General features: G+C 48.1%; 1 protein-coding gene across 2 annotated transcripts in view; it reads left to right on the forward strand.

Annotated features, from left to right (window-relative positions):
* Window positions 1-12,839, forward strand: part of STON2 (stonin 2) — a 991,146-nt gene that overhangs the window by 512,317 nt on the left and 465,990 nt on the right. The window lies entirely within an intron of this gene.

Consider the following 12,839-nt stretch of genomic DNA (forward strand, 5'->3'; position numbering starts at 1 on the left):
TGGCTGAGTCGGGGAAGGAATTCTGGCGGCATAGGAAATGCAACCGGCATTGATTCGGGAATGTGCGATAGAGCCTAGGTTCATCGTTAAACCATTCAGGAGGGGCTAATAGAAATTGGGCAGTCAGTTACACTTGACCGGCCTCCTGGTGGAGTAAGAAAGCATCAGAGCCTGAAGCTGCTACTGGGGCTTGATCAGAGACTGCAGCAGGCTGTAACCCGGCCTGTAAGGCATCAGTATGGGCTTGAGTAGATGCATGAGCAGTTGCCGTGTCATTACGCAATTCAGCAGCTACCTGAATGATCTGTGCCAAAGTTTTGTCGGGATCCATTGGGAAAGCTTCTGAATATGTCAGAATCCTCCGCTACTTGCTCTCGTAGTGTAGCCAACAGATTATTCCCAACAATATAACCTACTGTCTGAATGCCAAGACCAGACAGCAGGATCTGTTTCTTCCTGATGAGCTGTGATGACACTGTAAGAAATGTACCCTATTGTTAGCCAGAGAAATTCTACTTGAACTGTGAGTGTGTGTATCAGGACAGAATAGGGGAATGTCTCTTACCGTGGAAACTGGAGCAATATGAAATGGAAAATTCCCAGATGAGAAAGTAGAGCAGCAGGAAGCAGAACAGGAGCAACCCTTTTCGACTATACCCGATGAAAGAGGACACCTAACGGAATGTCTCTAGTCCAGGATCTCACCCACCGAAACGAGGACGCCTAATGGGATTGAAAACACACAACAGAAGTCACCAGTCCTTATGTAACAATCCGCGCGGTGCTCTGACTCCAGTTGATGGCTGGTCCGGGTAAGCGGGAGTAGACCAAGTCCACAAGCAATCCAGGGGACGTTCCAGGTCAGTAGATACCAATGAGTAGCAATAGTACGATAAACGAAGCAGGTAGGGTACAAACGAAACAATTCCAAGTAGCGTTCTGGGTCGAGAAGAATATCGATAGGCACACTGCAAACGAAGCCGACTTGGATGAGGCAAGGCAATCCAGTAAAGTAGTGCGGGTCGGCAGGATGAAGACAGAACAAGATCGAGCGAACAAATCAGACAAGGGATTGAGCAAGAAATCCAGATGAAGGCAAGTTCAAAGACCAGGTAAGCAAAATATTCAAAAACCAGATTCAGTACTTCCGCAAATTCAGAAGCACCGCGCAGCCTGTAGGAGGTGCTTAAATGTCACGATGCTGCAACACGTGACCACGGAGCTGCGTGGGCATTCATAGACGCCACGACTGCATTGTCAATCACCATGGCAACCTCCAATCCGGGCCATAGCCTCCTTTCCTGCGGAATCACACGGAACTCTGGTCTTTGTGATGTGGAGACGGTATGGAAAATTGATGATTCCTGAACTTGGGCATGGGCAAAAAACGAAGGTGGGAGTGGGACATGAGGGACTTTACTCCTTCTATGCCTGAGTCTATGGGTTGATCTGATCACATGAGAGGAGCATGATGTATGGACCGTAGAAAGACGTGGATTCCTGTCATAAACATACCAACCTACCAATAATAACCACCCGTGACAAGGTCCCTATGCTGACTTTGTCTAGAGGAAATGGGGACCCCTCTCTGCCTGGGGTGAGAAGCCAACCACAGAGGAATCCAGAACCAGTCCTACCTTAGAGGGGAGAACATGGCAGTGTGGAGGGCTCCAAATCGTGTCCCTCCCCATGTTCCAGTTTGTTTATGTGGAGTACCATTTTGCGTCACCCGGGCCTTTGACTCCAAATGCTGGCCACGTTTTCTCTTTTCATTCTTGAGAAATAATAGATCCAGGAGAACATTCCCCACGAGACCACCATCAGTGCCCCATACAAAACCTTCTCAGCACTCCAGCGTAGAAAAAGTGAACAGAAAGAGAGACAAATACATGGCTTCCCCAGGAGAAATCCTACATGAGCGCCATTGAAACAGTGCCTGGGGAGGGAAAGCAACATGGGCAGGGCCCACGCTTCCCACGCAGCAGTTAGCATAGTCTCGAACCGCACACTAACCTCAGTCCGTCCAATGAGACAGGGATGGCTCCCGTAGACCACCATGGACATGCATTAACCCCCATCCAATCAAAGACTGGGCTTACCTTAAGAGTGGCCAGGCCAGAGCCCTCTAACGTGTACTGAGAAACTGTACAACCACTATTGTTGTCTTACGGCAGCCCTTCACAGATAAATGGGGTGGAGCTTAAGACCTTGTATGTAACACCTGCAGGTTGGGGAAGACTGAGCCAGAGTGTACAGAGACTACAGAACAACCAGAGGGTAGGGATGGGGTTAAAAGCAGTTACTGTAAGTTGTGGGTTGTCAGGATTGGAGGAGCAGTAGGTGGCAGAAGAAGAGACCAGCAGTAAGCAGGACAGTGGAGTGGGGAGGTGTTGTTTTGAGCTATTGAGTTATTGGTTAGTGGTACTTCATTGTGAGTGTGCGTGCAAGAGTGGCAAGTGTGTTTAGGAGAGTGAGTGTAGGGAATGAAAGTGAACTGCTTGTGCAAGTTAAAGCAGGGTGTTTGAGAAGAAGGTGGGATGGACTAGTAGTAGCAGGGTGCAGGAGGCAGTGGTGCTTTGATGGAGGAAGTAGTAGTGTAGAACAAGGGAGTAGTTTGCAGGGGGAGCTGTAGTGTGGAGGAGGGAGAGCTAGTCTAGAGGAGGGAGAGGTAGTGTGGAGGAGGGAGTCGTAGTATGGATGACGGTACATGACTGTGGAAGAGGGAGCAGTAATGAGGAAAAGGGAGTAGTAGTATTGAGGAGGAAGTAAGAACATTGAAGGGTAGGTTATAAGGGAGGCATGGTATCACAAGTATTACACTGACACCAAAGATACAATTTGTAAAACGTTTATTCCATTTTTGGGGTTTCTATAGCTAGGATGGGGGTAGTCTATACCATCAAATAATAAAGAAAACAGTCCAAGTCTGTCAAATCAAAATGGCCTACACTAACAAAACCTAATGCCTGCCCTATCTCTTGTACAAAAAGTGTATAAAGTAGAATATGTATACAAAGGAAAATCAGTGTTTGAATATAAAGAATAAATGTGGCTAAGTCAGCTCTCCTCCCCACGGTAGACAGCACAGAGTAAGGCGGTCCCTGTAGACAGGATGACACAACCTGGATCAGGTTTGCGAAACAAAGGCAGTTAAAAACGTGGTTTGCGTCCCGCCTGGCCTTCCACGTTAAAGTCTGTTTTTCCAGCTTTCAAAACACACTTCCACTAAAAGTACACGTCAGTCTCCCTCACTCGGGCCTTTCAAAGCAACAAGTTCCCATAGGTCTCCCTCAATCAGGCTCGAACCTTTCAAACACAGCACTTGCAAGGGTTCCCTTCCCCAAGATTAATTCACATCCTTTAAGGGTTCTCTTCCCCTAACTGATCACACTTCCGGTTTCTATCAGACGCTTGTGACTCCTCCAACCAGCAGCCTGACCACATTGTGCTTTCAGAGAAGTAATTAGCTCAGGGTTGAACACTCTGAGCCAACTCCGCTTAAGAATGGCAGGTTTGGCCAGAGGAGGGGTAGGAACCTTTTGAAGGATGAAAAAAGGTACCAGGAAGTGGTCAGACCATATTAGCGGACCGGGCGACACAATTATGATAGATGCCCCCACCAGATCCAGAATATTTCTCAGTTGGTGAGTCGGTTCCGTAACCCATTGAGGAAGTCCCAGATCCAGCATCAGGGATAAAAAAATTAGCCACCTGCCCAGTAGTGGCAAGATTTAACGGAAGATTAAAATCACCTACAATGAGCAGATCAGGATATTTAATCTGAAGCTCCAGCTCTGGGAATTCTGCATAGAACACACTGTCAACCCCCGGTGGCCGATAGACTACTAGGACTGTAAGAGTTGAGGTAGGTGAGACAGATATGTAGACTAATAGGCATTACATTTTAAGGGAGTGCTTAGGGACCGTGCAGATAACCTTGTCATTGGTTTTATGAATCAAGGCCACCCCACCACCAGGATGGGCTGCCATACGATCCACATGCACCACTTCATAATTAGGGGGGAGGGCCTGCACAGTAGAAGGGCCAGACGTCTCTCCCAGCCACTTCTCTGTCAGAATCAGTAAATTAGGCAAATAGTTAGATACTAGATCATAGCACTCCATCGTGTGCGCCACTAATGAGCGAGTGTTAAGAAGCCTGCATTGCAAGTTTGCACTCTGCTTGGCTTTAAAAGTACTGGGGGTTTTTAGAAACCCTGTCGGCCATTTGGTATTGGGCGAGGGGGGCAGTAACAGCAAGACAATACGCTCCAATACCTTGGTTACAATGAAAGTACCCACCATAATCTGCAAGCCCTGCACAGTCTGTGCATGGATAGGCACAGACGGGCTTGGCTTAAGCGCGCCTTCGGCACGCGGACGGCATGCCCGCAGGGCGGGCAATGGGCACGGCACACATAATGCAGGATGTTGCTTAAAGTGAGGCAAAGAAACGCCCACTGCAGCAATGAAAATAGGACTATGCTGCACCATCAACGTCTGAAGTAAATAAAGAACTAATTTGTGTACATTTCAAATGCACCACCAGTTAACAGGCAGACGGAATTAAAATAGCATATAGGACAATGTACACAATAATATCTAAAAACAGCTACAACACGCTGAGCAGAGGTTTTAAAATGGTTATCCTGAAAAGGACAAACTCACCTCTTCCACCAGTGCGGGCGATAGGCATGGCACATATAATTCCAGATGCTGCTTAAAGTGAGGCAATGAAACGCCCACTGCAGCAATGAAAATAAGACTACGCCGCACCGGCAACGTCTGAAGTAAATAAATAACTAATTCGTGTCCATTTCAAATGCACCACCAGTTAACAGGCAGCCGGAATTATAATAGCAGCATCTAGGACAATATACACAATAATATTTAAAAACAGCTAGAACACGCTAAGCAAAGGTTTTTAAACGGTTATCCTGAAAAGGATGACCTCACCTCTTCCAACTCTCAGGTAGGTGGTAGCAGCGAATGCTGAGAATAGAAAGGAAGGGTGAAGACAGGAGGATCCGGGACGAAACCCGGAAGGGGGAAATCAGGGGGAACCGGGGCGAGACCCGGAAGGGAGAGAGACACAGCGCACAGCACGAGGGAGAAAACCAGCAAACGCCCTGAAAGACGTGAGCTCAATGGCAACAGAAAGCAGAGAAAGAGGGGCGAACAAGGAGAACCGCCCGTAAGCAAGGAAGCTACAGTATACAGAACTTGAGCAAGGCTCCAGAGGAAAAAAAACTAGCGTCTCACCAAACAAAAGAGGAAGGTTGCAACGCTCCGTGCTGCACTCGTCTCCAAGTAAATAGTGGCAGTGACCATCTAGAAAAACACTAGACTTCTAAAGTAAGAACGACAGTAAACGTGACGGGCATCTTAACAGAGTTTCCAATGGTGCCAGTGTTTTCAAGGGCGCAGCATGGCAGTATACCCCTCTTCCTCAGGGGACCCACTGGTTTGCCAGGATGTTGTCTATGGAATCGTCTGATAAGACGGGGGGCACGAATGTGACTTCTTGGTTCACATGTTCTCTCGGCATCGGAGTAGTCTTTCCAATGGACTAAGTACTGTAGAATACTGCGTCGATATCTGGAATCAAGGAGGTGGGAGACTTCGTACTCATCCGGTTCCTGCTGTTGGGGTGCTTTGAGCACCGGGATCTTCCGCCCATATGGGTCAGCTAGGTAAGCCTTGAGCAGAGAAGTATGAAAAACAGGATGCACTCTCTTTAGTCTTGGTGGTAACCGAAGACGGAAAGGAACCGGATTGATCTTGGAAGCTATGAGAAAGGGCCAAATGTATCTAGGAGCAAACTTCCCAGCAAGGATTCACCGGGGAAGGTGTTTCGTGGCTAACCATATCAGAGTGCCTTCTTTCCAGGGAGGGTTTGGCCTCCTCTTCTTGCCGGTCCATGTCTTGTATCCCTTTCTGCTGTCTTCCAGAGACACCAATGCCTCTCTGTGGGTGCGTTTCAGATCATCCAACAATCGTTCTATCGTGGGTATCTTAGTTGAATAGTACCAGAGAGTGGGATATGGTGAGGATGGTAACCGTAGGTGCAGAAGAAAGGGCTCATATTGATGGCTGTATGTTTGGAGTTGTTATAGGCAAATTCAGCCATTGGGAGGAATTTGATCCAATTGTATTGTTCCCGATTGCAGAAGCATCGTAGGTATTGTTCTAATGTTGAATTCAGCCGTTCTGTCTGCCCATTGCTTTGTGGGCGGTTACCGGAAGACAGAGCATGTTGGATACGCAGTTGTCTGCATAGAGAAGCCCAAAACATGGAGGTGAATTGAGATCCACGATCTGATATGATGGTACTAGGGAGACCATATAGCCGGACTATGTCCCTCAAAAACACTATAGCTGTTTCGGGGGAAGAAGGAATCCAAATTAATGGAGAAAAATGTGCCAATTTACTAAACGATTTAATGGTTACCATGATTGCTCTGTGCCCCTTGGAAGGAGGGGGGATCCACGATAAAATCTGTGCATAAGTGTACCCAGGTTTGAGAAGGAGGTTCTTCTTGTTGCAACAGGCCGATAGGTCTGGAGGTAAGGTATTTGTTGGATGCACAGGTTGGACACATGGACACATATGTCTTTACGTCCTTGGAAACCGTTGGCTACCAGAAATGTCTTGATATGAGATCCATTGTGGCTTTCTGGCCCTTGTGACCTGCTATAGGAAGATCATGGCACCATGAGATTGCTCGAGTTTGCAGGGCTTCTGATGGAAGACAGAAGACGTGATCCTTGAAATAGAGGCCCTTCCTTTCTTTCAGCTGATACCTAGGAGTGCTGGGTATGATGTTCTTGGGTATACTACAGCGGACTTGCTGAATAAAGGAAGGAACTTCTTAACCGCCAATAGAAGCTCATGCCTTTCATAGCGGCCAGTATTATCTCCAAGACTACGAGACGAGACAAGGCATCTGCTAAGATGTTTTCTTTCCCAGATATGTAGGTGAGATCGAAATCAAATTGGGGAAAAAAGTATGCCCAACGGGCATGACGAGTGTTCCGACACTCCATCGGCTGGATTATCCTCAAGTTACTCCTCGCAGACTTGACGTATGGCAAGCAGTTCTTTTTCGATAACGGAATAGTTCTGTTCACTGGGTGTGAGAGTCTGGGAGTATTAGGCCACGGGATGTTCGAGCCCATCCTTATCCTTTTGTAAGAGAGCGGCTCCTAGAGCTCCCCTGGATGCGTCTGCTTCTAACACAAATGATAAGGATTGGTCGGGCTGGATCAAGACCGGGGGGCCCGTGGTGAATGCTTGCTTGAGTGTGTGAAAAGCTCTATCCGCCTCTGCATTCCATTGGACATGCACGCCCTTTTTGAGAAGTGAAGTGATAGGGAGAACCATATCAGAGAAACCAGATATGAAGCACCTGTAGAAATTGGCTAGGTCGAGGAAACGCTGTATGTTCTTGATGTTCCTGGGGACCTGCCATTGTAATATCACCTTGATATTTCCTGAATCCATCTGGATACCGTCATTCAAAAGAATGAAGCCCAGATAGGATACTGAGTGTACTTCAAAAACACATTTTTCAGGTTTAGCGTAGAGTTGGTTGTTACGCAAGCAGAATAAAACCTTGCGAACGTGCTTCCGATGTTCTGCCAAGTTTGTAGAGAATACCAAGATGTCATCTAAGTAAACAACCACAGTAGAAAACAAAAGATCGGCAAAGACTTTCTCCATGAACCGCTGAAATACAGCGGAGGCGTTTACTAGTCCGAACGGCATAACCTTGTACTCAAAATGCCACAGAGCTGTCCGAAAAGCCGTCTTCCATTCATCACCCGTTCTTATTCGTAGCAAATGGTAGGCCCCTCTGAAGTCTAACTTGGTAAGTTGTTTTCTCTAGTCCAAGTAACATCTACAAAGTTGCCGGCCACCCCGCAGTCAGGCATGGCCAGGACCTCCAGGGCTGAAAAAGAATCACGGGATAGCATCACTTGGAAAACCGTGAGTCTGTTGTCCTCAGTAATGCTAGCCCGCAGAGTGTTGTTGCAGGGACTGGGTAAATCACCCCATGGACCTTCCCTGGTCAGGTTTGGGGTGTGGCGTTTCCCTGCCGACGTGGCGGAACTTCCGGACAGTTTCTAAGAAGATACTTCTGGGAACTGCAGTACATGCATAAACCGAGGTCACGGCGTCTCTTGTGTTCTTTGGCCGTTAAGGAACCCTGGGCAGCATCTATCTGCATGGGTTAATCTCCTTTTCAGTTGCTAGTCCTCTCAGCTGGTAATGAGGGACTAGCCATGGGCTGTTCTTCTTCTTTCCTGCTGTCGTTCTGTGAGGCAGAATTCGATCTGTAGGGAAAGAGTCACCAGTTCCTGGAAGGTGGATGGTCTTGAAGTGCGAGCCAGCTCATCTTTCATGTCCTCATGGAGTCCTCTCCGAAAGAGTGTCTGCTGAGCAGAGTCTGGCCATCCTGCATTGGCAGCTAGTTTTTGAAAGGCTGAAATATAGGTCTGTACGTCTTGGGTTCTTTGTCTAAGGTCAAGCATAGCCTCGTAGGGTGAGAATTGAACCTCTGGTCATTTGAACCTAGACTGGAACAACTGTGTAAACAGTGCGTAATCATTCATCGCAGGGTCTGTGTGGGTGATCCATGGAGTTGCCCAAGCCAAGGCGTTCCCAACTAGGTTGGAAACAAGAATGTCCACACGAGCACGATCCGATCCGTAGGCTCTGGGACGAAAGGTGAAATACATTAGACATGCGTCTAGAAATTCTTTGAGATTTTTTGGGTTCCCATCGTATTTCCCAAAAGGCAGGGGTAAGGGAGGAAGGTCTCCCTGGATGTCTTCTCATACAGCAATCTGTTGCCACAAAGCGACATTCTCTGAACGAAGGGACTGGACCTCTACCATCAATCCCTGCAAGGCAGCAACCAGTTCTTGGTATTATTCGAGGGAAGCCATAGGTGTCCTTTGGCGTTGCAAGCTATAAGACTCTGGTGACTCCTTCCTCGAATCCTCCTCACCTGGGTCTTTGGTAGAGCAGTCCTGAGTGTCTGTCTTCTACTTCTTCCTTCTGGTCTTCTTCGTCTCTTCTCCCTTTCGATCCTTCTTCGTTTTGTGGAGATAAGGGCGAGCTCCTCCGGAGGCCATGTTGCCAGGGTAGTGTACACCAAACAACAGGGATTCCCTAGGAGCTGACCCCAGTCAGGGAAAAAGCCTTGTGGCAGAAAAAACCCTGGAGGAGTTCCAAATTCAGGTGAGTAGAAGAGGAGTGATGCTTGTTGTTGTATCTCAATCCCTTTGAAGTCCTTTATGCAAACAGGTGAGTATTGTTGTACAGTCCAGTACCTCCCCTGAAAGGAGTGAGAGTGTAGAGAGGTCTTTGGAGCAGGAATGCCAGGACCCGAGATGGTCAGGATGGAAAAGAAGCAGCTCCGGTACACAGACAAGGAGGAGAGGCGAGCTGAAACAACTCTCAGGTAGGTAGTAGAAGCGAAGGCTGAGAATAGAAAGGAAGGGTGAAGACAGGAAGATCCGGGACGAGACTCGGAAGGGGAAGTCAGGGGGAACCGGGGCGAGACCCGGAAGGAAGAGACACAAAACGCTTTGGAGAAAACCAGCAAACGCCCCGAAAGACGTGAGAGCGATGGCAACAGAAAGCAGAGAGAGAGGGGCGAACCAGGAGAACCATCCGTGAGCAAGGAAGCTATGGAATACAGAACGGGAGCAAGGCCCCAGATGAAAAAAACGAGCATCTCACCAAACAAAAGAGGAAGGTTGCAACGCTCCGTACTGCACTCCATCTCTGAGTAAATAGTGGTGCGGCCATCTTGAAAAACACAAAACAGCTAAAGGAAGAACAACGGGAAACGTGATGGGCATTTTAATGGAGTTTCCAACAGTGCCTGTGTTTTCAAGGGCTCAACATGACAGTCTCCCTCAGTCGGGCTCTGACCTTTTCCTGATGTCGAAGACTTTCGAATGTGTGTGGCTTTTACTATAGAACTCCGCAGGGCCACTGTGACTTTTTCCTTCAACTCACACTGTTATTTGCCCCGGGATCTCTTGGTCGGGGTCGTTCGATGTCATGAGCACAAAAGTTCAACATTCACCTTTTTACTCCCCCGCCCTTTTCCCAAGGTTGTTTTTGATCACTTTGCTTCTTTTTATTCACTTTATTGCATTATAACAAAAACATTTCACCTTTTGCAGAGACTTTCAAATGGGCTACTTCCTTTCGCCGGACCTCTGGGCTACTCAGTATCGCTGGTTTCACAGCTATCAGTAATTGAAAGTTCACCAGAGGTCTGCCTTTCTTTGCGTCTCATTCACACACGTGCAGCCTTCAATTGTGCGATATACTGTTGCAACTTCAATCTTTGCTTAACACACACTGGTCTTTCATCTCGCTTGCCAACTCACCGGCTGTGTGCATTCCTTTCTGGTTTTAGCAATTTTAATTCACGAGTCAAGGTTAATACCACAGGCTTGTCCTCGCCTCCCCAACTCTGCCATTCACCCAGGAGGCGTCCTTGAAACACAATGCAATCTTCTTGTCTGGGATACAGCCTTCTCCACATGTCTTTCATGACCCTTTGGAGGCAATGACCTCCTGCAGGGACCTCCTGGGGTCCTCTACCCTTTGCTCTCATCCCTTCTGTCACTCTGCTCCAATAGGTTCGCCTTTGCACCGGAAGTTTTGCTCTTGCTCTTGTTCCCCCTTGCTCAGAGGGTGTCCCTATGTTTCGCCTTTCATCCGTGTGGGGAGAGCTAATTGGTATCAGTTGTATGCATTTAAAGTTAAGTGCCTGACTATGCCTGACTCGATTAGCAGGACATGTCCTATGAGATATGTAAGGGTTAGCCTCTCCACTTTCAGTCGCCCTCTTCCTCGGCCCAGTGTTTGTGTGAAAAGGGGGGGAATTTGGGACATTGGATAATCTTATAAAATAGAATGGGTCATGTGTTTGGGAAAGGAGACCCCTCACCTAGGTGATCCTCCCACTCTGGTCCACCCCAAGGAACCGGATCCCAAAGCGTCAGCCATGTCCTGACCACCTGGATGACAGGTCCCCGAAAACTAGAGGGTGATACACCCTTTGGTTTCTCACATGGAGCACGATTTACAAGAAGTGAGAGACATCAGAGGAACATAGAAATATGTAGGGAATAAAAGAGGAGGCAGTGGAGTTGACGGTAGGAGAGTAAGCAAGAGGGAAATCAACGAGAGGGAGAGAAGTATGTGGGCGTAAGAGTCGGGCAGAGTATCTGAAAGGCACAACCCATCATCCTTTTTATTTTTTTTATTTTAAGACAAATAACCACGGGCTAGTGTAGGGTCAGTCTGGCCTTTGTCCTTAAGGTTATCCATTGTAGCACAGGTCAATGTTCATTATATACTAGCCTGAGGAATAGAGACCCATGGACTAGAGTGGATTTGTGCTTTCTAGACAAGAGAGAGGGATGGCATTAGGGCCCTGAAAGACCAAATAATCCTTGAACCATCACTGAGACTCCTGTGACACACCACAATGACTATTGACACTACACCCCCTAGTAAGTTCACAATCACATAATAAGACGACCCCCAAGCTTACTTTAACCTCCAAATCACAAAACAACTCCACCACCCCAACGTAAAATTGTGCGACTGATATATCTGCCATTGCAACACCAGGCATGCCTACAAGAGTCCCGCAGTGTTCTTGGGAGTGGGACTATTTGGAGGGCCCAGTCCACCAAGATGTTAAAATGACCGGCGTTCCACTGTTCTCTTTCATATGCCCATACTTGATTGATTTTTTTGCAGTTTTTATTGCTCACAGCATTCCTCTACATCAGGGTTGTCCAACATATGGCCCGCGGGCCACAATGCGGCCCTCCAAGCCATTTTATGTGGCCCGCGAGGCACATTTATTTATTTATGCAATGTTTGTCGGGTACCTGTATCTGACAAACATTGCATAAATAAATAAACCGGGTCGTGGCTGAGGACCGGGTTGTGGCGGAGGACTGTAAGGGGTCACCAGACGCAGTTACAGTCCTCCGCAACGACCCGGTTCATTTATTTATTTATGAAAGGTTTGTCGGATACATGGACCCGGCAGATATATTTATTTATGCAATGTTTGTTGGATACCTGTATCCAACAAACATTGCATAAATAAATAAACCAGGTTGTGGCTTCGGGGAGGGCTGGGTCAGTGCCTGCCTTCTCAACCTCGCTTAGCGGGGCTTTCAGAATGGGCCCAACCACTGCCCTCTTGCTTGCAACTTTCCCCTGATTTATTGGTGAAAGAAAGAAAAAGTCACGTGTACACGTCAGGTTGGTTGTGCACAGAGCCCTTGGTGTTGTAGCAGAGCTTCTTTTACTGCAGTCAAGAGGGCCAGCCCTGAGCAGCTCAGGGGACCACAGCCCTGCTGCATTGGTGAAAGAAAGAAAAAGACACGTGTGAGTAGATTGGTTGTGCACAGAGCCCCTGGTGTTGTAGCAGAATGTTGCTGCAGTCAAGAGGGCCAGAATTCACTGGAGGGGTGAAGTGCACAGGTGCCTAACACCAGACTTGTGTGCCCCATGATATAAGGTGCCCCTGTTGTTCTTGAAGCCACCTTGCCCTGGCTCTGTTTTTGCGCACAAGCCCTCCAACATTAAGAAGGCCCAGCCGGCCCCATCCGAGCACCGATCAGGCACGCTCGTGCCTTGCCTTCATGGCGTTGCCGTGTCCTGCTGGGGGGGCACCCCACCTGAGACACACTTGTTAAGCGGGGTGACCTATTGGCCCAGGAAGGCCATCCATGGACCCATCTGGGGCCGACAGGCCAGTGGGCACAATGCACCAGGCCTGCTC

The sequence above is a fragment of the Ambystoma mexicanum genome, chromosome 14 (assembly GCF_040938575.1).
Source record: "Ambystoma mexicanum isolate Mex_15411 chromosome 14, UKY_AmexF1_1, whole genome shotgun sequence".
Taxonomy (NCBI): domain Eukaryota; kingdom Metazoa; phylum Chordata; class Amphibia; order Caudata; family Ambystomatidae; genus Ambystoma; species Ambystoma mexicanum.